The sequence below is a fragment of the Pteronotus mesoamericanus genome, unplaced genomic scaffold (genome assembly GCF_021234165.1).
Source record: "Pteronotus mesoamericanus isolate MK-2021 breed Mesoamerican mustached bat unplaced genomic scaffold, CSHL_Meso_final contig_124, whole genome shotgun sequence".
NCBI lineage: Eukaryota > Metazoa > Chordata > Mammalia > Chiroptera > Mormoopidae > Pteronotus > Pteronotus mesoamericanus.
The window spans coordinates 7190762-7216474 of record NW_026555051.1 but is presented as its reverse complement, the minus strand read 5'-3'; the positions used below and the strand labels follow the sequence as shown (position 1 = coordinate 7216474).

Here is a 25713-nt window from a genome sequence, read left to right as displayed (position 1 = left end):
TGAGCACATTGAGCTTCCTTATAACCATTATTGTAAATTCAGTGATATTTATTTGCCTCTATTTCATTTAGCACTCTTTCTAGGGATTCCTTCTTTCCTTTTCATTGGGGGTTCTTTGTCTCCCCATTTTACATGAATTTTCTTGTTTGCTTCTGCTTCTTAGATTGTTCTGCTTTGACTCCCTGTCTTCATGGTGTGAGCTTCTATGGTAGGAGGCCTGTGGGGTTCAGATGCAGTCTCCTCGATCTCCTAAACTTGATGCTCTTGGAATGCTCTTTATGCCATTTATGTTGGTTTTCTGGTTGTAATTGGGTTTTGATTGTTTTTGGGTTTTTTTTGGTGGGTCCTTCCCTCTGGCTGGCTGACTGAGGGTCATATCACCCACCACATCTTGCATGTTTTTGTGCAGGTACTGCCAGAACAAAACTACTCAGCCCAGGAAACAAACCCACAGCTGCAAAAATAACCCCCACTCACAATCACACTATCAACAGCAAATGAACCAGTATTAATAAGGGTAAAGAGATGAAAACTATAATAAGAAAGCAGAAATGAATATGTGATGACTAATGGAAAGAAAAATGATTTTGAGAGAGTAGAGGGAGGAGAAATAATAAGAGTAAGGAATCAAGGCAAGGAAAAAGTAAAATTTACATCATAAATAAAAAAGTGATTGAAGAGGGCAGAATGGAGCAAGAGAAAGAAAGTGCATAGTATTAGGTTTAAGTAGGAATTTAAGAAAATATATAATGAGAGAAAGGAAGAAAAAGAAAAAAAGTAAATTAAAAAAATAAGAACTAAATTGGAGAAAAAGATCCATCACAGTACTATCAACAGCAAATGAGCTTAGATTAATATAGGTGGGATGGATATAAGGGGGGAAAAGAAATAAAAGCCTAGGATATATTTAGAGGAAAGGGAAGTGATTTTGAGATGATGGAGAAGGACTACTAATAGTGAGACAGGTTAAGACCCGGAAAAATTAGAACTTGAGACAAAAAAAGAAAGGGCAGGAGGAAAACATAATGGACTAGGAGAGGGGAATGGTTAAATTTGATACTTAAAATACCAAAATAGGGAAGACCTATAGATAAAATTGAAGAAATGTAACAATGACAACCCTATCCATAACCAATGAGCAAAGACTGATAAATGTGGAGAGAGAACAATGACATTTTAAGAGTGTGAAGAAGAATGTGAGATGGCCAATGACAAGAAAAATAGTTTTGAGAGGCTGGAGGTGGGAGAAATAGTAAAAGTGCAGAATGGAAAGAAGTTGTAGCAAAATTTAAAAGGAAAATTAGAACAGGAAAGCAGAAGGTAATATGGGGTAAGAGAAGGGAGGAGCAAAATATGATCTTGAAATAAACTATAATATAAAATGTAGTGACTTAATATGTACAAACTTGTAGGACAAGAAATAAATGTTAAAAGAAAATATCACAAATCATTAAGAAGACCATGGCGAAATTCCTTTTGGTAACATCTAGTATTTACCATTGTTTTTTCTTCCTGGGTCCACCTCTGGTGATGTCAGCTGGCGTCCCAGCCTGGCCTTAGGCAGATTGTTTGAGACTACCAGGGATCCACAGTCTATGGCTGACTTCTTCAGTTGTTAATCTAGTCACTCTGTAATTGGCAGCCTGGCTTAAGCATCACAGGGTAGGACAGAGTGATTCCTGTGTGTGTGTGTGGGGGGGGGCTATTGCTTCTCCTCAGGCTGATGCCACCTGGAAGAGTGTGGTCTGCTTGAGCAAGTTGGCTCCTGCAGTATGAGGGATGACTCAGCACCAGGATCCTGGAGGCTGCTCTCAGTTCTCTCCCCAAAGCCACCATCTCCAGTCTCTCCTCAAGCATCTCTAGTCCACTGTGCCCTCCCTTGCTGTAGACCAGGATAAGTGGCTGCAAGTGAAATTTTATGCATTGGCCCTTTAAAAGGCTCTCTGCAACTCCAGCTGTCTACCCCTGGCAGAGAGAAACCCTGCTGCTTTTCACAGCTGGATGCTATCTGGGTTCTTTTCAGGCTCTAGTGCTATATGCTGGGGAGCCCAGTTTGGTGTTTAGACTACACACTTCTCATGGGAAATGCTCTGGCCACTGCAATATTCCTCTGGCACTTCAGCTGCTACCTGTGGGAGCCAAGCCATCCCTCTCATGTTTCTTCTGCACTCTGTACCAGTTACGTTGTGATGAAGCTCTTTCTTCTGTCTGTCCATTGTTATAAGTCTTCTCTCCCGCTATTGTTCAGCTGTTTATTCCAGATGATTTCTCTACAATTTAGTTGTAGTTCCAGATTCATTCTAGGAAGAGGTTAGTGTAGCTTCCACTTACTCCTCTGCCATCTTGGATCCACATAATTCTTCTACGGATTTTCTCTTGGGGCACTTGTACTTTCCCATGATCTGGCTTGAGGTAGATTTCACTAGCATTAAACATCCTAGGGGATAGAGTCTTCCTTTAGAATACTCATTGACCCTACACAATTTTTCAGAGCACCTGGTTATGTGAGAGAGGAGTTTTGCCTAATTCCACTTGTACTTTAAGTCCTAGACACTTACCTTTATTTAAAATTTGCTATATTTTTGGGTGGATGCTTACTGTTTCATATTGTAAACCACAGTGTCATCCATTTTACCTTTCACAAAGCAAAGATTTCTCTAAGATAACTGATGTCTTTATGAAGGAACTGCTAGAAATTTTACAGGATATTTTTCTTCATTAAAAATTATAGTCTGCTTCACTGGGCATGTTGCTATACTAGCCTACAAAATGGAAAGAACTAAAGATCCAAAAATAGAATAATGACAAAGTAAACTGGTTGGTATTCTTATCAAATTAGATATTATGCAGACATTAAAATTGAGGTTATGAAAAATATATAATGGTATTCAATATGCTTATGAATTACTGAATGACAGAAACAGAGGCAGACCACATAGTTCTACATAGACTTCTATTTTTAATATATATGTACATATCTCTATCTATATAGTCTCCAAGATATATTATATAACCACTTTACCATGTCCTTAATTTTTGGAAGGGCATACAGGCCATTACTGGAGTTTTAGATGATCAAATACATACATAGTGGCCAGAGAATGGTGCAATCCACTCTCCCTTTTTCTCAAGTCACTTTCAGGTCTACTATGAGTCCATCTGGATGGAGATCAAAGAGTCTCTTCTGTCTGGGCTGTTCACCTTTCTTCTTCCTTTAATTTACCTTTGTCTTTATCCTTCAGCTATTCTTCCAGGGTTAGGCTTCTCTTTCCTCATGGCCCGTAGGTTCCATTCAGCTTGTTTTTCATAAAGCTGCACGTACGTGTTTGTGTGTGCACGTGTGTGTATATGACATCTCAGTCCTGCCTCATGGATAAGTATCCCCAAGAAAGAAAAACTTTGAAAATACTAAGATTAAATGGCCTCCTGAAATGTAATCATTCTCTTTGTTTCTCTTCTATTTTGCTAACGTGGTCTGGGTACCATAGTGATTTCACCACTTGTTTTTCTCCCAAAATGAGTGAAGTGAGAAGGAAACTCTACCTTTATATGTATAGGGAGATGACACTGGAAAGGAATCTAACCAAAAGATTTATGGTGCTTTTATTACAGTGACATATTACATTTAGGTTTTTTTTTCATTTTTCTAATTCCCAAGACATGTATAATGGGTTATATTATTTTACAATAAGGGAACATATAATAGAAAATTATAAAACATTAGTAGGGGAAGAGACTAACTCTTTTATTCATTAGGAAGCTGATTTCTAAGCCAGTCAAATGAGGTGTCCAAGAACAAATAATGAATGACAGAACCAGGACTAGAACCAGGAAGGAAAACATATTTTATTGGTATGCAGGTAAGTGTCGATGACAGACCTAATTTTTAAAAACGGTCCTACAACATTCTAGCTGCAGTGCATAAGAAAGTCGTTCCTTCTCTTTGAGCCTCAGTTTCCTCATTTACACAATTGGAATAACTGTTTAGACTGTGATTTCCTTGTGCTTTAAACATGATAACACATGTAAAATATATAACATAGATACTATCATATGATGGGTAACCAGTAAATATTATTTTACTTCCCTTCCAACTGTTGTGATATCTGGTGTACAGCTTACCAGTAAATCAGCCAGTATCTTATCCTGAGTTACTATATCCTGAGTTACTATAATATATATTTTGCTTTATTACACTTAACATGCAATACCTTGGTTTATAGGGTGAATTGTATCTTCTGCCAAAATTTGTATGGTGAAGCTTTAATTGCCAAAATCTCAGAATATGGCCTTATTTGAAGATAGGGTATTTAAAGGAGGTAAATAAGTTAAAATGAAGTTTTTAGGATAGACCTTAATCCAGTCTTACTTGTGTGTTTATGAGAAGAGGAAATTTGGACACCTGGGAAGACTCCAGGAATGCATGTCCACAGAGGAAAAATCTTCCAAGGACACAAAGAGAAGGTGACTATCTCTGGAAGTCAAGGAGAGAGGCCTCAGTTAAAAACCAAAACTGCAGACACTTTGACCTTGGACTTCTGTTGTTAAAGACTCCCACTCTGTAGTATTTTGTTATGGCAGTCCTAACAAAGTAATGAGATTTTCATCTTTAAATAGAAGCAAAACTGCTGCAGGAAACCCTCCTTTGCATTCCTTTATAATCAGCAGGTGATCAATAATTCCTTCATGAATACTATGATTTTAATTAAGAATGGAAACTTTGTTTTATATTTCTTTTATGTCTCCCATGGAGGTCCAGCTCTTGAGGTGACTGAGAACTATAATGTGATAATGAGGATTATATATGATCTATTTTTTCTTTTTCCTTTTTGCAACTAGAACTAGAATGGTCTTTTATGAAGTCATTGGAATAAATGCAGTTAAAGCTGGAAAGATTATTCCTCATTGCCTGTCTAGACATAGTAAGAGAGAATTAAATCTTCAAATGTAATTTCTGAAATTAAGATTAATGACCAGGAATATATGATTCCTCACATGCTGATGACCTCATGTTGTTTGAGACCAAATGTGGGGGCTTCTCACTATCTTTGTATTAATATAATGAGTATGATTAAGTTATTTTTAAATATAGTCAGGATATAACATTAACATGTCTGTGTTTGCCTAGTATTTTTTAGAGGACCTAAAACAGGCAATCGTGAAAAAGAAAGTCAAATGATTTTTTTTTTTTACTGAGTTATAAAAATTACATTTTATTCTCATTTTCTGGATTATGGGAAATGTGGGAGAAAATGAGTTATCTTAATTAATTTATGGAAGGGACATCAAGAGATAAAAGAATTTTGCAGGATTTTCAATGTTTATCAAGCCTAAGAACTCAAAGGAAAATTTAGTGATAAATGAGAAATGCCCTGAACAATAAGACAGCAAGTTTTATTACTGAGAAAAACAGAAAATGGTGTCTAAGGTAGTGGGGGGGGGGTTACTTCTTTTTCAGCTAACATGGTCTTTGCATGTTCCCTCAGCTCATCCATGTAGTCATATATGCATACACACTAGGAATAGTTTCTTACTGTCTTGTCATTATCATAATGTGAGGAATAATCCTTAGATGTAAATTAAAACCTCTGGCCCTAACTTACAGATCGATCGATCAAACGCATTAGAGTAGATAATCTAGATAAACTCTAACATACTCTTCAATTTTAGCATTCCATGATTCTCTTTTATCGGGAGATAAAAAAAAAGGAGGGGATGAAAATAAAGTCACTTATCGAGGCAATGGTTATACTGGTTCTGCTAGTCTCCCAAAGATAATCTCTGCAGAGGAGCCGTGGCTGGCTCTTGAGCTCAAGCGCTAAGGGTTATGCTTCAGGATAATGGGGGAGCTCCAGAACTAGAAGAATGCCTGCAACATATAAGACAGTTAAAATATTTGTTAGATGAAGAAATGGATTAATGTTTTCAGTGCTGCTTGGATCTTTATGATCTATTATGGTGTAACCTGTCCATATTTTTAGGGTCATATTGACATGTCTACTCAACTATTAGACATGATTAGAGAAGTAGAGAATCATAGTCAATCATTGCTGATAAACTGAATAATATGATCTGAAACAGAAGCATTTTAAAGAATATTTCATTGTTTTCTTCCAGTATGAAAATACAATAAACTTTGTTTTGTTCCTCCTTTCTATCCTTTCCTTTAACAACTTAAAAACATTTTTTTATCACAATCTACTGTCATTAAGGAAAAGATATATTTTATGAATGTAAATTCCATGATGGCAGGAGCACACTGTCTTTTTCATGTACCAAGAATAATGACATGCAAAGGTATTTATTAAATGAATGAATGCTGAAGTTTATAACCATGAAATATCAAATGATATTTGGCTCACTTTTTTATTAGTTGTGGGGAAAAATAGCCTGGAAAGGAAGAAGTGATTCACGTATGCATATGTCTAAATATGTGTATGCATTTATAGTTATAGCATATCAAGAGAAATATACTGATATTTATGTTTTAACAAAAAATAAAATTTCTGTATGTCTGATGATTTTCTCAGTTAAGTTAAAGGGAAGATGCTTTTGAGTGAGAGAAGAAAAAAAATATTTGAATTTCTATCCATTTTTTTTGGAAAAGCCCAGTTGATTTAAAAAGAGAGAATATTTGAAATATTAGCTGTATGACAAGAAATAATTAGAGGCAAAATTATTTTGAAGTATGGTTTGCCTACAGCATAAGTATTCTAACAGGTAGCTTATCATTGCCATTCTCTCCTAAGTCATTATCATGACATTTCATGTGTGTCTGAATGTGGTGCACACTTTCTGTGACTTAAGAGCCTGATGTAGCTGAAAAGGTATGTAAGAACAATCATCAGAATGAGTATCATCCCAGTATTCAGACTCAGAAGGGATAAAGAGAAAATCAGCTGCCTAATGAAGTTCTTTGTCTGCCCCCTACCATTGTGAAAAATAGAGGTTGCAGTGTTTCATTATAAATCTGTGTGCTTCATTTCTCACCCTTCTTTGATTTGAAAATCAAAGACCATTTCAGTCAGAGCTCGCCCTTGGAGTTCTCATCTTCTCTCTTGCCTTCAACTATCATCTCTCTGTAGACATCTCCCCAAATTGGTATTGCACATTGCATCTCCATCAGCTTTTACCAAAGTCCTGCATCTCAATAAAACAATTTTTATTTTTAAATTTTACCTATTTTGACCTTATAATTGCATATTTTAAGAGAGGCAAAGTCACATATAATATTTCATTTTTTCCCTCAAATCATTAGACCTTATGAACTGAACTTTTACATTTTTCTTCTTAACAGATTTACAGGGAATTAAGGCAATTTTTTTTAGGAGTGATGAGTATCAGCCATTTGCTGGTTTCCTTTTTTGTTTCCTGTATAAAGGTACTGAATGTGAGATGTACTTTGCTTTAACATTGAGACTGTGGTGAAAAGCTCGAGATTTATTCTCTCCTCTAATTTGACACTGAAAATAACATTAACATCAGGGACTTTGTCTCATCATCTTTGTAATCACATGGTTGCCACACATGTAAGACATAGAAGTGGTTGCAATTAAAAAAATTATTTAAAGAATATTAAAAAGCCACTCCTTTTAAGACTATTCAGTAATACATTTGAAGTTAATATTCTAAGAGTATGTTTTTGATCAAGTATATCTAGGCACTATTTCTATATCTCTATATTTGTATTTCTATATCTTAAATATTTATATATGCCTCAGAAATTCCTTTTTTCTTGATTTTTAGGTACATTTCATTGATAATGCTATTATGGTTGTCCTACTGTTTTTCTCTCCTTTATCTTCATCTTCCCCCACCATCCTCCCTCAATAATTACCCGCCTTAGTTCATGTCCACGGGTCATACATATAAGTTCTTTGGCTTCTTCATTTCCCATACTATTCTTAACTTCCCCCTGTCTATTTTGTACCTACCAATTATGTTTACTCCCTGTACCCTTTCTCCCATTCTCCCCCCGCCCCCTCCCAGCTGATAACTTTCCACATGATCTCTGTTTCTGATTCCGTTCCTATTCTAGATGTTTGCTTTTTGTTTCTGTTTTTGATTTGTTTTTTAGGTTTAGTTGTTGATAGTTTTGAGTTTGTTTTCACTCTACTGTTCATAGTTTTGATCTTCTTTTTCTTAGATAAGTCCCTTTTACATTTCATATAATAAGGGCTTGGTGATGATGAATTCCTTTAACTTTACCTTATCTGGGTAGCGCTTTATCTGCTGGTCCATTCTAAATGGTAGCTTTGCTGAATAGAGTAATCTTGGATGTAGATCCTTGTCTTTTATGACTTTGAATATTTCTTTCCAGCCCCTTCTTGCCCGTAAGGTTTCTTTTGAGAAACCAATTGATAGTCTTATGGGCGCTCATTTGTAGGTAACTCCTTTTCTCTTGTTGTTTTTAAGATTCTCTACTTACCTTTAATCTTGGGTAATGTAATTATGATGTGTCTTGTTGTGTTCCTCCTTGGGTCCCACTTATTTGGGACTCTCTGAGCTTCCTGGGTTTGCATGTCTAGTTGCTTCACCAGATTGGGAAAGTTTTCTTTCATTTACTTTTTCAAATAAGTTTTCAATCTTGCCCTTCCTCTTTTCCTTCTGGCACCCCTATGATTTGGATGTTGGAATGTTTAAGTTGTCGCAGAGGTTCCTAAGCCTCTCCTCATTTTTTTTTAATTCTTGTTTCTTCCTTTTGTTCCAGTTGAATGTTTCTTTCTTGTGCTCCAAATCATTGATTTGAGTCCTGGTTTCCTTCCCTTCGCTGTTTGTTTCCTGTATATTTTTCTTTATTTCACTTGTATAACCTTAACTTTTTTTTTATTTTGCAGCCATACTCAATTGTTTCTGTGAATATCTTGATTACCAGTATTTTGAACTGTGCAGCTGATAGGTTGGCTATTTCCTCATCTCTTAGTTGTATTTTTTGTGGAGTTTTGGTCTGTTCTTTCAATTGAGCCATATTTCTCTGTCTTGGGGCACCTGTTATGTTGTAAGGGGTGAAGTCTTAGGTATTTGCCAGGGGTGGGGATGGGTTGTGGGGGTGGGCAACTCACTTTGTTAAATCGTGGTACTGTATGTGGGGGAGGGGTTAGAGAGAGAAGAATGCCACTTGCTCAGCTTTCACCCAACTTTCAGTTATTTCCCCCACTACCCACAAGTGAATTTCACCTTCCTGGTGCTGATTCCTGGTTGGGTGGGTTTTGTACATTCGGACCACATGAGTCCCTCCAGTGGACTCTCCTGTGAGACTGGGAGGTTCACTGATGGCCACAACCCCCCACAGGTTTTTACAGCCAAAGGTTTTGAGGCTTTATTTCCCCCCATGGAACTCTGGGTTGCACTGTCTGTTTCGCTCTCTAGTTTCTGCTCCTGATTTATCTGCATGCGAATGTGGCACTGCCTGGTCTGCTGCCTGACACCTCCCCTGCCTAGTCCATTGTCATCTTGCTGTATGTCCTCTCTGCCTTGGCTGCCCTCCTCCACCCCTCCTACCAGTCTGGATAAATGTTTTTTCTTTAACTCCTTGGTTGTTGGAGTTCCATACAGTTCGATTTTCTGGCAGTTCTGGTTGTTTTTTTGTTTTTAAACTAGTTGTTGTCCTTCTTTTGGCTGTGCAAGGAAACAAAACATATATACCAACTCCTCCATCTTGGCTGGATGTCAGAAATTCTTAAGTTCTAAACTATAACTTAGTCTTTCCAGTTTTGACCAAGACTTATCAAAATCCAAGATTTGGAATAAAGTTTCATCTATCCATCAATGATACATAAAGGTTGAATGAGATATGATCCATGCTGTTGGAGCTTAACTCTTACAAGGAGTAATGCCCTTCTGCAGAGGCTTATCTCATTTGCAAGGTCCTTCTCTTCACCTCAGCTATCAATCATCCATTAGCCTTGTAGTAACAATGGCAAAGGAGGTCATAAGCTCGTCTTTGTAGCCCTGAATATTCTAGAAGTGCATTTCTTCTCCTGTAGCCATATGAAGAAGATCATCTCCCTCACCATCTCTATACTATAAGCATTCAAAAGCTAGGTTTATTTTTGTCTAACTGTATGGTTCCTCTCTACTTCACTACGTTGATTACATGTTCTATATCTTTATGCAATATGTCACTCTGGCATCTCTCCATAAATTATTTGCATTGCATCTATGTAGAATGAGTCCCTCTTGCCATGTAGTTTGACCTTTGTAATCACCAGAAACTTATAAAACTTGCTTACAGGTTAGCTGAACAACTTACAGATTTTCCCTGTAAAATATATCATTTAAAATTATTATATTTTGAAACAAAAATCACTAAAATATATTAAATACAATTTTAGAATAATTTCATGAAGATGTTTGACAAGAATGTTTGGCAGTACACCCAGTGACAGACCAAAGTAAAGAATTCTTCTACGTTGCTTTCTTTGGAACCATAGATTTTCTCTCTTGTACTATATTTAGATGTGTGGCACATCTAATTTTCTGCTTCTGTGCCTCACTGTGCTTCCAGTGCTCATTGTAATCCACTAAAGTGTCAGGCCAGTGTGAAGAAAACCTTAAGTTCTTACCTGAGTTGGCCAACTTATAGTATGAGTACCCTCTGTGTTGGGTCCCTCTCATCTTGCTTCTCACCCATGCATACCTGACGTTGTAAACAGGAGTCAATAACATTTTTTCTCAGTAAAGTAGTTCTAAAATCTTAACTGAAAAGTGTTTTTATTAATTAAGCAATACTGAAGTGACTGGGATGATGGTGGTGTAACCAGATTAACCAGCTAGTAACCACTGCCAATTAAATTAAAATAAATTCAATTCAAATTTTCAAGCCTGACCAATTCAATTCATTTAAGGTCAATTCAACACACATCTACTGAGCACCATACAGCCAAGTACTGAATTAGGTTCACAGTCTACGGAGGTGGATAAAATGCATTTCCTATGTACAATATAACAATTAGAGTAAGCATACACACAAAGTAAATTGCTGTGTTGTTCAGTAACTAGGATAATTGAATTATTATACAATGCTGAACTAATGAGAGTATGAAGTGATTATTTTTAAAGGGGGAGCTATGGTGAAGGGATTCTCAGCAATGCTCCCTGGAAGCAATGATACACCAAAAGGATTTTGAAAGATGACCAAGAATAGGTTAAGTGTTGGGGTGGGGTCAAGTTTAGACAGAATAAAGATTACTGGATACCTTTTGAGCTCAGATAGGCACTTATGCATACAATACCTGGTAGGGCAATAGTAGGTTTACAGTTGTGATTACATGAAACACTTAGTTTATTCTTGTATTATTATTTTTAATTATTGTATTATTTCCCATAAGAAAAACTGTAAACCTACACTTGCCCCATTCTATTTTAATTTTGAGCTGTTCCACACATTTTTTTACTTTAGCTATTTTTCAAAAATGAGAATTTTACTACAATTATATTAACAACAAATGTATAAACCAAGAGATAAAGGACTTTGACCTGGGATTCTGTACTGCACTATGAACAGTATCCTCTGGAAATGTGAATTGCACTAAAATGATGTTTAGCCATCATTTAAAAAGACAGCAAGGAAACCAACCAGAGGGAAATACTTAAAACTCAAAAAATCAGTATGAATCAAAAAACTTGAGTTTAATTCCTCCTTCTGACACCACGAAGCTTTTGATTTGGGTTAAGTTATAAATCCTCTGAGGTTCTAAATTTTCACATGTATAAACTGAAGTGTTACCTAGGAAATCTCCATGGTCCCCTCTAGCTTTTAAAGCATTTTCTGATTCCACAGAATGGTCAGGACAGTGAAAATAACCCAAAGGAAGCACATTGAGTAGTGAAATGAGTGCAGTTTTTGGAGCCAGCAAATTTCAGGTTGAACCCTGGTTGAACTTCATACAAGCTGAGAGATCTAGGGAGCAGGGGCATCTCTTCAGTAGCGCTTTATCTGCCAGTCCATTCTAAATGGTAGCTTTGCTGAATAGAGTAATTCTCACTTGCTGAATACCTACTTTATAGCATTATGAGGATAATAACGTGATCAAAATGCCTGTGGAGTTTCTGGCACATAGAGGGTATTTAATAAATGTTAATTTCTGTTTCTGCCTTCCTTTAATCTGATTAGCAGAATTAGTCAATTTCTCTTATAGGGATCCTAAAATATTCAGGTGCTGTTTAATTCTCAAACTATACCATGGCCAACATGTACAAGATGAAGTGAGGGAAAGAAATAGATTAAAGCAACACATAGCCAACATATTTTATACTTGATAACAGTGTTTGCGTGTTTTTTTTCCCCAAAGAAGTAGTTACCTAATAAACTCTTGCCATAGTGGCCTCAGCTGCTTTCCTATCTCTTGTGACCTTTCAGTTGTGCCTGATTATTAACACTAATACCATACAACCTGCCGGGTCAGCACATTTGCTTATAAAGAGACATTTCTTACACAATAGTTCACTTGCCTTCCACTTCATAGCCAAAGTTTATTAATCAGGATCTGTGGAACAGTCCTCATATGAAGACTTTGATGCTTTTATAAGAATAGACTGTATTCCATTTACAGAAAGATAGTACCATGTAAAATAATACTAAAAATAATACTTATTTCAGTTGGCTTGAACATAAGCTTAGTGCAGAACCTCTAAGATGTAATGGATGTCAGTCCAACTCAGTTCATCCTGGGGACTTTCTATTTTGTTTAATTATCTTTATGTTGCACTTCTAGCCCAGTTTCACAGAAGCTTAAATCCTTTGCTTTTTGGTAGAAGATATGAGGAAGGACACTTTTGGCTGGATTGGGAAAGATTCTTCCATTTCTGATAGATGCTATGAGAACATGTGATCATTACTTTAAAAAGGATGCTAAAAATTATGACTTAGATGTCTGTTTGGTATCCTGGGAAAATCAGAGACTTAAAAATCTGACAGATATATGTTCAAAGCTCACTTAGCTCATCATTTAATAACTGAGACTTTTGGTGATGAGCTTATTTTCTCTGGGACTCATTTTCCCCACTTGTAGGATGAGGCTAATAACCTCTGTATAGAAGGATGTAAGGATAAATTGAGATGATATGTATAAAGTGCCAAGCAATATCTCTTGCATAAAACAGGCGTTCATTAAGAAAGGACATAATAAAAATCCTAAGTGCATACAAAGTGGCAAGTAGAGTGTGAACCACTTCAGTGAGGGTTCCATTTGCCAAGCAAATGAATGCCACATATATCTGGTTAGGAACAAATTCTTATCTCTGAATGGATGATATTTTAACTGTTAATCTTGTTTTTTAAACAAACAAACAAATCAACAAACAATTAAAAGTAAAACAATTCTAAATTTTTATTAATTTTTTTAAAAGAGAATCAGTGAGAGATTTTTTTCCCAGTAAAACAGAATTTGGCAAAAATTTTCTAGTCATTATATGAAATATAACTACTAAGAGAAGGCAGGAAGATTTATAGGACTTAATAATCTTTCAGCACAGTAACAGTATGTTGCAAAGAAAAATAAGAGGAGCCATTATAAAAATTGAAAAGAATGTTACTTTTCATATCTAGGATATGTTTTTAGGGGAACATGTGGCCAGCATGAATACCTGTGATTATATGAATATGCTGCGATTACGTTCACTGATGGTAAGCCTGCTAATGTGACTGACTAGGGTGGAGAGTGCCAGTGTGAAAACGTGGGGATAAAAATGCAGTCACTGACCCAGTATTTCTTTAACTTGCTGTCCGTTTTCTACAAAGTCAAAGAACTGGTGGTGTTGGTCTTTCAAAAAACATCCAGTGACTTTCTCTACTAATATTGCAACACCAACACTACATAATTGTTATATGCTCTCTTTAGAATAATAGTCAAAGGTATTTCATGAAGAGAAAAGCTTCTATTGTCAAATAAGTTTGGAAGTGCTGAATAGTATGCCCAACCACGGATCATCACATTATATTTTAGCAGATGAAATACTCTGATTTCTTAGGTTTGAAAAAGAAATGAAATAACTAGAGAATACTCCAATGATTCCCTAATTTCAACACTGGCATTCCTTATTGAAAATATTTTTAAAAACATCCTGTTTCTTCCCCAGTTAGATGCCTTTTGTTTTTTATTCTTGTCTGATTGCTGTGGCTAAAACTTCCAGTACTATGTTGAAAAAGAGTGGTGAAATCAGACATCCCTGTCCTGTTCCTGGTTTAAGGGAACTGCTTTTAGTATTTCCCCATTGAGTGTGATGTTGGCAGTGGGTTTGTCATATATGGCCTTTATATGTTTCACTTTGTTCCCTCTGTTCTCACTTTTCTGAAATTTTTTTTATCATAAATGGGTGCTGGATTTTATTGAATGCTTTTTCTGCATCTACTGATATGACTGTGTGATTTTTATTCTTCATTTTGTTTATGTGATGTATCACATTTATTGATTTGTGAATATTGTACCAACCTTGCATCCCTGAAATAATCTCACTTGAACATGCTATATGATCTTCTTAATGTATTGCTGGATACAGTTTGCTAATATTTGGCTGAGGAATTTACCATCTATTTTTTCTTCTTTTTGAAAGATTTTATTTATTCATTTTTAGAGAGGTAAAGAGAGGGAGAAAGAAAGGGACTGAAACATCAATGTGTGGTTATATTTTGCACGCCCCCGGCTGGAGACCTGGACTGCAACCCAGGCACATGCTCTATACTGGGAATCGAACCAGTGACCCTTTGGTTCACAGGCCAGAGCTTAATCCACTGAGCCATGCCAACTAGGGTGTTTTTAGCATCTATTTTCATCACAGATGTTGGCCTATAATTTTCTTTCGTGGTATTGTCTTTATCTGGTTTTGGAATTAAGGTTATGCTGGCCTCATACAAAGAGCTTGGAAAGCTTTCCTCCTCTTGAATTTTTGGGAATAGTTTGAGAAGTTTAGATGTTAGCTCTTCTTTGAAAGTTTGCTAAAATTTGCCTGTGAAGCCATCCAGTCCAGGACTTTTGTTTGCTGGAAGTTTTTTGATTACTGATTCAATTTCAATAATTACAAATGGTCTATTCAGATTTTCTGATCCTTTCTGATTCAGTTCTGGAACACTGTGTTTCTAGGATTTACCCATTTTGTCCAGATTGTATAATTTGTTGGCATATAATTGTTTATAATGTTTTCTTACAGTCCTTTTATTTTTGTGGTGTCAGTTGCTAACTCTCCTGTGTTATTTTTCATTTTATTTATTTGGGTCCTGTCTCTTTTTTCCTGAAAAGTCAGGTTAAAGGTTTCTCAATCTTTCTTTTTGTCTTTTCAAAGATCCAGCTCTTGGTTTTATTCACAATTTTTGTATTGTTTTTTGACTCCATTTAGTTTATTTCTGCTCTGCTTTTTATTATTTCTTTTATTGTATTCATATAAGACACAATTTGTTGTTCTTTTTCAAATTCCTTTAAGTGTGAAGTTAGAATGCTTATTTGCAATTTTTCTTGATTCTTTAGGTAAACCTGTAATGCTATAAATTTCTTTCTTAGGGCTGCTTTTGCTGCGTCCCATAGATTTGGTGTTGCTATGTTCTCATTTTTAGTTGTTTCAAGGTGTTACTTCATTTCTTCCTTAATCTTGTTGTTACTCATTCTGTTTTTAGTAACCTTTTACTTATCCTCCACATCTTTGTGTGTTTTTCAGTCTTTTTCTTGTGATTGATTTCTAGTACCATAACATTATGGCTAGAGATACTTGATATGATTTCAATCATCTTCAATTTATTGAAGCATGTTGTATCCTAACATGTGGTCTATCCTAGAAAATGTTCCATGTGCACTAGAAAAGGATGTATATTCGGCTGCTTTGGTGTAAAATGCTCTGAAGATAGCAATTAAATCCATCTCACCAGGTGTGTCATTGAAGGCTGCTGTTTCCTTGTTGATTTTCTGTGTGGAAGATCTACCCATTGATGTCAATGGAGTGTGGAAATCCCTTCCTGTGACTGCATTCCTGTCACTCTTTCCTTTATGTCCATTAAGATTGGTTTTACACATTGAGATGCTCCTGAGTGGGGTGCATGTTTATAAGGATTATAATTCTTGTTGGATTGACTCCTTGCATTGTGTAATGTCCCTCTTTGTCTCTTATTTTAGCCCTTTTAAAAGACTTTTTGTATGATATAAGTAACACTCCAGCCTGATAAAATTTCCATTTGCATGAAATATCTGTTTTCGTCCTTCTACTTTCCTTTCGTGTCTGTCTTTCATTTTGAGGTGGGTCCCTTGTGCACAGCAAGTGTATGGGCCTTGTTTTCTGATCCATTCACCTACCCAATCTCTTTGGATTGCAGAATGTAGTCCATTTACATTTAAGGCGATTATTGATAAGAACCTACTTATTGTCATTTTATTCTTTATGATTATGTTACCCCTTTCTTTCTTTCTTTCTTCCTTTCTTCCTTTCTTTCTTTCTTTCTTTCTTTCTTTCTTTCTTTCTTTCTTTCTTTCTTTCTTTCTTTCTTTCTTTCTTTCTTTCTTTCTTTCTTTCTTTCTTTCTTTCTTTCTTTCTTTCTTCTTCTAAAAGAAGTTCCTGTAACCCTTCTTTCACCACCGATTTGGTGGTAAAGAACTCCTTTAGCCTTTTCTCATCTGGGAAGCTCTTTCTTACTTTTTCCATTTTCAGCGACGGCCTTGATGAGTAAAAGAGATTGGTACCTGCTGGTACCTGCCAAGTTTATGTTAAATATTTCTTGCCAGTCCCTTCTGGACTGACGTGTTTCTGTTGAGCATTTAGGCGACAGTCTCATAGGAGCTCCCTTGTAGGAGCAGGTAACCAGCTGTCTTTCTCTAGCTTCTTTTAGATCATTTCTTTGTCTTTAAATTTGCCATTTTAATTGTGATGCGCCTTGGTGTAGACCTTCTTGGGTTCATCTTGTTTGGGGCTCTCTATGCTTTCTGGACTTGTATGTCTACTTCCTTTACCAGGTTAGGGAAATGTTCAGTCATTATTCATTCAAATAAGTCCTCAATCCATTGCTCTCACTCCTCTTCTGGCAGCCATGTAATGTGAACGTTACCCTGCTCGATGTTGTTGCAGAGGTCCCTTAAACTAGCCTCATCTTTTTAAATTCCTTTTTTTCTTTTTGCTGCTCTGATTGGGGGCTTTCTGCTACCTTGTCTTCAAATTGCTGATTTGATCCTCTGCTTCATCTAAGCTGCTTCTACTGTAGTTTCTGTCTCACATATGTTATTCCTCATTCCCGACTGGTCCCTTTTGATGCTTTCTACGTCATTCTTTGTGCTTACATTCTCTTTCTATGAGTTCTCACTGAGTTCACTCATTCTTCCCCTAAGTTCCTTGAACACCCTTAAAAACATTGTTTGAGCTCTGTAGCTGGTAGATTGCTTGCCTCCATTCCATTTAGTACTTTTTCTGGGAATTTCTCCTATTCTTCCATTTGGAACATGTTTCTTCATCTCCCCGTCTTGGCTGCTTCTCTGTATGTGTTTCTGTGCACTAGGTAGATCTGCTCCATGTCCCAGTCTTGGCAAGGTGGCCTTTTGCAGTGGGTGTCCTGTGGGGCTCAGTCTAGGTGCTCCAGGAATGTCCGTTGTGTGGGTTAGGCGGGCCCTCCTGTTGTAGTTGAGACTTGATTGCTGTTGGCCCATCCGTGGGTGGGATTGTCCCTCAGGCTGGCTGGCTATGAGGATCGACTTCAAGCACAGTGTAGGAGCTATTGTGCAAGGACTGACCTCCCAAGGCAGAATGTGGCCAAGCAGGGCCTGGTAATGTCGTGGTGACCCTTCGGGTGCGCCACTTGTGGAGCTAACGGGGTCACGCTCTGATGTGATCTGAAGCCCGCTCCCAGCTGGACAAAGTGACACTCAGTTCGTGGCTGCCTCTGCGGGGCTCAGGAGTGTGTGGGATGGGCCGAGCTGCGTATTAAGGCTCGTTCCCACCAGTACAGAGCCCAAGAGCAGGTCAACAAACGGCTTTCAGCGCCCTGAGATTCACCTCCCTTTGCCGGTTGCCATTTAAGCTCAGTCACTACAAAAGCCTCTGGAGTGTGCAAGTTGCGTGAGTAGGTTCTCAGCAAGTCCCCAGGTAGGGGCTGGCGGGGTTCATGAGTGCTGTTCACAGATACAGACTGAGTACAAGTGCTGGACTGGAGGCCACTTGGCAAAAGTCTCAGGGTACAGCAAAGCCAACCGCCTCCCACCTGGGGCCTGAGGACCTCTGTCGTGGTGCAAGGTCTCAGGGAATTGATGGGTTCAGTCCGGCAGCGTGTATCAGGCTAACGGAAACTAAGATTTGGCCATGAGGAGAGAGAGCTTCGTGCAGGAACAGTGGTGCTGGCTGGGCATGGGAGGGGAGAACAGCCCCTCAACCTAGAGCCACGCGACTCAGTCTTTCCTTGTGCATCACTGCCACCCCAAGTCTGCCCAAACCTCCTTGACGGCCTTCCAAGAAGGTCTGCATCTTGGGCCCGGGCTGGCCACAGCCAGCTGAGTATTCCACAGGGCCCAAGCTTGGCAGGGCGGGAACACAGGGAGTCAAGATGGTGGGGCCAGCGGATTGCCCATTTGGGGGGTAGCAGTGGTCAGGCGTGTGGAGTAAATATAGGCCTCACCCTGAACCACACATCTCAGCTTCTCCTTGTGCATCTCTGAAACCCTTCACCTGGCCACACCCCACAAGAGATCCCCAAGAAATTCTACACTCTGGGCGCAGCTTGGTTGCACCAGCGGACTCCTCTGCAGGACTCAAACCTGTCAGGATGTGACAAAGGGAGTCGGAATGGTGGGACACTGCCTACCCCCAGAGTATTGGCTTATGGAGGAGAGTGTTTGACCTAACAATTATGGAGCCTGTGGGATGTGTATGGAATGACTCAATATAGGTAACTCGGCAGCTGTCTTTCCAGCCCTCTCTCTGTTTGACTCTAGTCTTCTCTGAGCCACCATCCTTCCCCTGGAACCTGGAATGAGTGCCTGTGAATGAAGTTTTGGACACTGGCATTGAACAGGGTACCAGACAGAGAAAGACAAATACTGCATATTGTCATTTATGTGGGGAATTTAAACACAAACAGACACACACAAAACAGCAGTTGAACTTATTGAAAAAGTGAACAGTGATGGCGAGAGACTGAGGTTGGTGGAAACAGTGGGGAGAGGCTGGTGACAGGATACAAACTCTCAGCTGTAAGATGAAGACCTGAGGACCTAATGCACAACATGGTGACTTTTAGTTGATAACACTGTATTGTGTCTGAAGTTTGCTGAGAGTAGAACTTAAATGTACTCAGAAAAAAATAAATAAAACTATATGTGTGAGGTGAAAAATAAATGAAATTGAGAACAGAAGAGATTCTGAGAATATCAGTCCCTGTGAAATAGCCAAAACTCCTGAGAGAACTTCAGACTTTTAAAAGCTACAGAGTTGGAAATTGGTGGATTCAAGCCAAGATTTCCAAGACATATAGGAATCAGGTAACACTTGGCTTCCAAGTGTAATAAATAGAAAACTGATGAAAGTCTAACAGGGGTGTCCATCTTTTGGCATCTCTGGGCCACACTGGAAGAAGAGTTGTCTTGGGCCACATATTAAACACACAAGCACTAATGAAAACTGATAAGCCAAAAAAGAGTCTTAAGTAAATTTATGATTTTGTGTTGGGCTGCATAGTCATCCTGGGCCGCACTGAGGCCCAATGGGCAGTGGGTTGGACACCACTTGTAGAAAGTCCAGGAGAGTGGAGGGATGGAGCCTGCTCGGCTGGGTGGGAGAGGAGCTGTGATCCAGTTTACTACTCCCGTCTGCCCCCTCCCCCACATCCTGCAGCCCTTTGTGACCAGGCTACAGTTCTGTGATGCGGGCTGGACCTGTAGTCCACAAACTACTCCCAGGGTTCTGTTGCCCAAAAGAAGTTGTGGGATTCAGATTATTAAAAATCCCATATTTTATCTAAAAGACAGTGATTGATATCATCTTCACATCTCATGTGGACTGTTGCTCTTCCTCCTATCACTCCCTTACTTGGTCAGTAGTCCATCCTTACTACCATGTAGGAAGGTAAGAAACCTTTGGCCCAAACCCAAAGGAGATTATCTTTTTTCTATTCTTATTTCTACTTTTCTGAATCACCTAGAGACTAATGCAATAGGAAAGAATAGAACGACTATTCTCAGGAAAGAATAGAACATCATCCTTCCAGGAATAAGCCAAGCCAAGCAGGGATTAGGTGAGGCATGAGGATTTCTATCCAAAGATCTCAGACCAGGAGTCCAGGAGTAGTGGGAGGCTCTAGGGCACAACCCCAAATGCAGTGACCAGTGGCCAAGGACTGGATAGTAAGAGTTGGATCTCTTCAGGGGGACAGACCCAGAGCCCTGGTTCACTAGCCACCTTCCCATGACATGTGTCTGGAATGAGCTTCTCCTCTTTCTTTAATTTTTAGAAACTCCTCACATGAGGATATGTTTCTTAGAGAGGGAGGGGGAGAAATGGGAGAGAAATATTGACCTATTGCCTATAATATGTGCCTGAAAGGGGGATCATACTTGCATTCTAGGTATATGCCCTGATTGGAGATAGAACCCGTAACTTTTGAGGGATGGGACCACGCTACAACCAACTGAGCCACCAAGCCCAGGTGAACCTCTCCTTTGTTGGACCTGATCCCAGAGGCACTGCTCTGGGATCCTGAGACCCTGAAAGCCTCTGAGCAGAGGCAGGGGTGGGGATGCAGCCTTGGGAAAGCAGAGCCCTCCCTGAGGGAGCTCTGATGGGCCTGTAGGCCTGAGAATGTCTGTGTTTCTTGTGCAGGAGAAATGACAGGAAAAAAATTCATAGTCAGTCTTATATAGAAAAATCTTTCTTTACAGTTTTCAAAGAAGTAACACCATAAATAATTTTAATCCACTTCAAAAATAAAATGGGAAAAACCACAGAGCCCCATTAGTTAAATGTTGAAAGGCATATTGCTTGTGAACACCAAAGATCTACAGCTTGTCTACAGAGAGTAAGAATGGGGTCTCATCCCCTTGTTTTTTCTTGTCTTTCAGCGTCCAGTGGAGCTGAGGTGGAGGAGTAGGAAGAAAAGTGGAGATTTGAAAGATGAGCTTCTGCCCCTGGGCCTTGTGCCTGAGAGTTGCCTCCATCTGTCCTGTCCCTGGGGGCCCAGGGCCAGGTCGCCAAGGATGCCAGCTGCACAGCTTGTCCATCAGGAAACAGAGCCATTGGGAGGTTCCTGGGAAGGAGGTCAGATACAGGTGCTCCTTAGAATCCGCTTGGAATGAAGCCTTGAGGGCCCAGAAGTGGATGTTTCCTTAGTAGGGGTGTCCCAGCTGGGGCATTTGGTCTGCCCCTGACCAACAGTGCCTGCTTGGGAGGTGGGACCTCCAGGTACAACTGTGGGCACCTTGTTCACCTTTGCTCAGATTTCTCTGTGCGATGCCCCTGCCCTTTTTCTCCCAGTGTGGGTTGTGAGGGCCATAGGTGGGAGTAAATGTAGAAGCACTTTATAAATAACAAAGCGCTGCCTATTACAAGTGTTGCCATCACTATCAGGGATCCTGTGGCCTTGACTCTGATGCTTAAGCTCCAGTCCACTCTCCCAGGCACCTCCCCTAAGGGGCCATTGCAGTCAGCCTCCCATAAGACCCCCAGGCACTGCTTCACCATGTGACCCCATCTCCTGATTTCCAGCCTGCAAGAACTAAAAGTTACCTAATTTCTCTTTTGCAAAGGTAAAGAATCTTCCCCTTCTATCCTTGTGTTCTTGTCTTTCCAGAAGCTATGATGTGACCTCAAGGATACATACCACCTTGGACTGACCTGGGAGAGGGGCCATGGGGATTAGGTGTGGCTATAGGCTTGGGATGAGGGACAGCATTAGCACTGGGAGGTCAGCTTAGGGGTCATGGAGAACCCTGGGCTACAGGTGCCCACCATTGCCTAGCTTGTCTGTCTGCTTTTAGCTTAGCTGCAGCCTGTGCCTTCATCTCCTGCAGCCACCTGGGGAGACTTCTGGACAAGGGCAGCTCTTGTCAATGTTCATGTCAAGACAATCCTGGTGGAGTGTGCAAAGTAGCACCCAATGGAGCCCAACAGCCCTGACAGGTGCTGTGGAAGATGCTACTCCTGTCATGTCCACACTGGCTTCTCTGGCTTCTCTGACCCCATGTCCTCTACCTCAGGCCTCTGCCCTGTCAACAGGACCTCAAGACCAGTCTGACTTGACCGAAAATCCCACTGGGTACCATTGTAAAGAGCTCACCTCTAGGTATCTCTTTTACAGCATCTCTCATCCCAGCCATCTCAGCCTCTGGCTGCTCAGACTGTCCCATTAAGTTCTTATCCTGGTGGTGAGTGACTACCAAGGCCTTGCTCTTCCCCACCTTGTCACAGTGTGAGTCCCAGCAACAGCACCTGTCTCATTACACATCTGAGGCATTTTTCTGGGTTGACCCAATGAACAGGCAAGTAGAGACTGGTGGCTCCTCATTTATCAACCCTGATGTCCAGAAGCTGCTGGAGATACTGATCACCAAGAGAGCAGAACTAAAAATTTGAAAGGAGAAATAAAAGGATGGGTAATTTTCAAAACAAAAAAGCTTAGACTTCCTCCTGAACTCTTTAGGGAATATGTGGAAACCACTGGGTGCTGAGCAGGACCCCACAACCACAGAACCATTCTGGAACATGAAGGACAAACCAGAGCAGGTACCCAGTCCTCACCAGTTCTCACATCTCCAGTTCTTTGGGTCCACCTACAGCAGAAATGCAGCAAGCTCTCTTGAAGTCTCCCCTCCCCACAATGAGTTCCTGGTGGCTACTGCCTGGATTCTTAGGAGCCTTTCCTACTTCTTTCCATTTTACTCAATGGACTCTCTAGCAACTTTCCAGCTCCAATTCAGCCTAGGACACCTTCCAGGCTTTCCCAGGCCCCACCATTGCCCCTCCCTGAGGCCCAACCCCAACCTTCTACTAGAAATTTGCCCCTGACCCAGTCCCCATCTCTGGCTTAGTTCCAGATCCAGACTCATCTCATATCCTTGCTCCCAAATGGACCACCTTCTTCTCTGCCTCAGATGAGTCCCTCTGGGGTATCTTGCCCTACATCCCAGAATGAGTCACAGTCTTTCATCCCAACTGACATTCAACATCGAATTCAACAGGGATAGGGCTTTACCCTCCATGACCAAAAGATCTCAGGAAGTCTTTAGACAACCCATATCCAACTTTCCCCAGGATAGTAGGGCCTCCCATGGCCACAGGTCAGTTTCTTTTGCTCACAGGAACTTTATCAGCCCTAATTTCCTGACGCAACATCTTTAAAAAAGGATCATCACAGATGAGCAGCAGGGTGGCCTACACTTCAGGGTTCAGGTGTCTCTGGAACTGATGAAGGCTCATGGCCAATTCCTGGAGGTATGTCAGGCACAGGGCAAGCAGTGGCCCTTGCAGTTCTCTGCGTTTACAAGTAAAAGCAGTCAGGACTCACAGAAGATGGAGTCCAAGTACTATAGAAAGTCCCATAAGAAGAACCAGTGAGGAAAGGACATTAGCAGGAATCTAAAGCAATGTATGAAGAGGATCCCAAAAGTTCTCTCCAGAGGCTCAGCAGGGTTCAAAGTGAAGATTATTGGAATGAACTCTAAGAAGTCAGAAAGATACTTGAGGCCCTGAAAGAGTGAATCAGGAACTTGCTTACACAAAGGCCCAGAAAAGAAATATGTAGAAAAATTCTTAAAAGCTCATTTGGGTAGGAAGGTAGAACAGATCACTCAGGGTTTATCTCTGTGAGTGTGGAACAATCTTGACTTGCTGCCTATAATGCTTTTCCAAAGTGCCACATTCACATAGAAACCAGAAATCAAACATCCTGGAAGGACTAGAAACATTGTGGAAACACTTCTATGAGCTTTCCTGCCTCAGTCCACTCATTCCACAGGTGCTGGAAGCACATATGATAAGACTTCAGGAGAGGCACAGGTGGGGCCTGCCCCTCTAGGCCTTTGAGCCCATAAATATCAAGCTTTGCAAGGCTCAATATTGCCCCTTCAATAGTGCCTCTTCACCCTTCAGCTGTCTCTGTATCTAAGGTCCACTCAAAAGCCAAGTTCACCAAGGTCTTGGGGAAACCACCTCAGCCTCAGCTCTTTTGGGGAGAGAAGGTGAAGACAAAAATAATTTCTAATCCAAGCAGGACAGCTCCCCACCACCTCACCTGTGTCTGAGGAGATCCAGAGGCCCTGGGAGGGACCCCTCTGGTTATGGCCATGGGTGCTCACTCTGGCAGCATGACCTTATAGTGAGTGGACAGAGCAACCAGGGGCAGCAGGAGCCCAGAATATGAAAACTTAAGGACCCATTTAAGAGCAAACACAAGATGTTTATCTCCACTGATGGGAAGGAGGATGATAGGAGGCCAAATGCAGGAGAGCTTAAAGAAGGGTTAGCAGAGCTGAGGGCCTCACATTCCAGTGAAAGAAGCAATCTGGCCAGGTCGGGGGAAAAGGAGACACCCTTGGTAGCAAATAACTCCAACTCCTGTCAGGGAAAGGATAGGTTTCTCCAGAAAGCCACTTCAGATAAATGGTAAGGTACTTTGCTCAGTATCTTAACCCCAATAAAAATGGCAAAGGACCGGAAGACTCCTTTCTAAAAGGCCAACCTGCTTCAGTCATTGCCCAGTGCTAGGAACCAGTCAAAAGTAGATCATTTATGGACTTGTTGAAGCTTAGGTGATCACGAGAGCTGTTGGACAGATCCTGGTGGCGAAATTAGGACTTCATGAAGGACTTCATACCAAAGAGTTAATTCAGCAAGAAAACAATTCCAGGCCTCAATAGGTGGGTGTTCCTCTCATTTTAAGGAACATTTCGTCTCCTCTTCAAAGCACAGAAGAGTGATGAAAGATGAGGCCTACAGTCAACAAGCCGCACCAAATAACCACAACTGCTCTAATAAAAGGAGGTGGACCAGAGACAAGAACAGTAAGTGGACCTTCCCACCTAGGGACCCAGGGTCCTCAGGCAGACCCTGCCTACATAGGCCAAGGATGACAGAGGATTCGGATCATCTACATCATTACCCAGAATGCTGACTTCAAAATTGTCTCTCCTCTGGTCTACTGGAATGTGCTTTTTATGTCTTCCCTAGTAGGAAAGCTTGTCTCCAAGAAAAAATTCAATTCATAACCTCTATGTAACAGTGACTTCTTATCACAGACTTGTTTCCCAAATAAATAAACGTGTGTGTGTGTGTGTGTGTGTGTGTATAAATATAAATATGAATTTTCTTCTCAAGAGAGCTGGTGGCCTCTCTGTGCCCTGCAGGGGAAGAGAAGGGATCGAGGTCTGCTCTCCCTGAGTGTCTGCCTTGGCTTCCAAAAGGAATGGGGCCATGGAGGGGGGTTGACTGCAGCAAGGCTCACCCACCTTCACCCCCATTCCCTTAATTTTGTTTCCATAATTCATCATTACAAAAACAGACTCATTCAATTGTCAAGATGAGTGAAAACTATAAGATCTGGCTTAATCTACCCTCTCTTGCTTTCTCTCTACCTTGACCTTGCGGGCTATCCTTTCTGAAAGGAATTTGTTCTTTACTTGATTATGAATTCCATAACTCAGCTTAGCTGAGAAGCTAGGCCCTGCCACCCAGGAAACAGGACGGTGTGGGCCTGGGTAGTTTGACCTGCTCCCTCTTCCTCCAAGTCCAGAGATCCCTTCCTCTCAGAAAGGAAAATGGGTCTAG

The 25713-nt window shown here is 40.2% G+C and overlaps 1 pseudogene; it reads left to right on the top strand.

Annotated features, from left to right (window-relative positions):
* Nucleotides 1-13579: 13579 nt before the first annotated feature.
* Nucleotides 13580-24921, top strand: LOC129082302 (uncharacterized; annotated as a pseudogene).
* The last annotated feature ends 792 nt before the right edge of the window (nucleotides 24922-25713 follow it).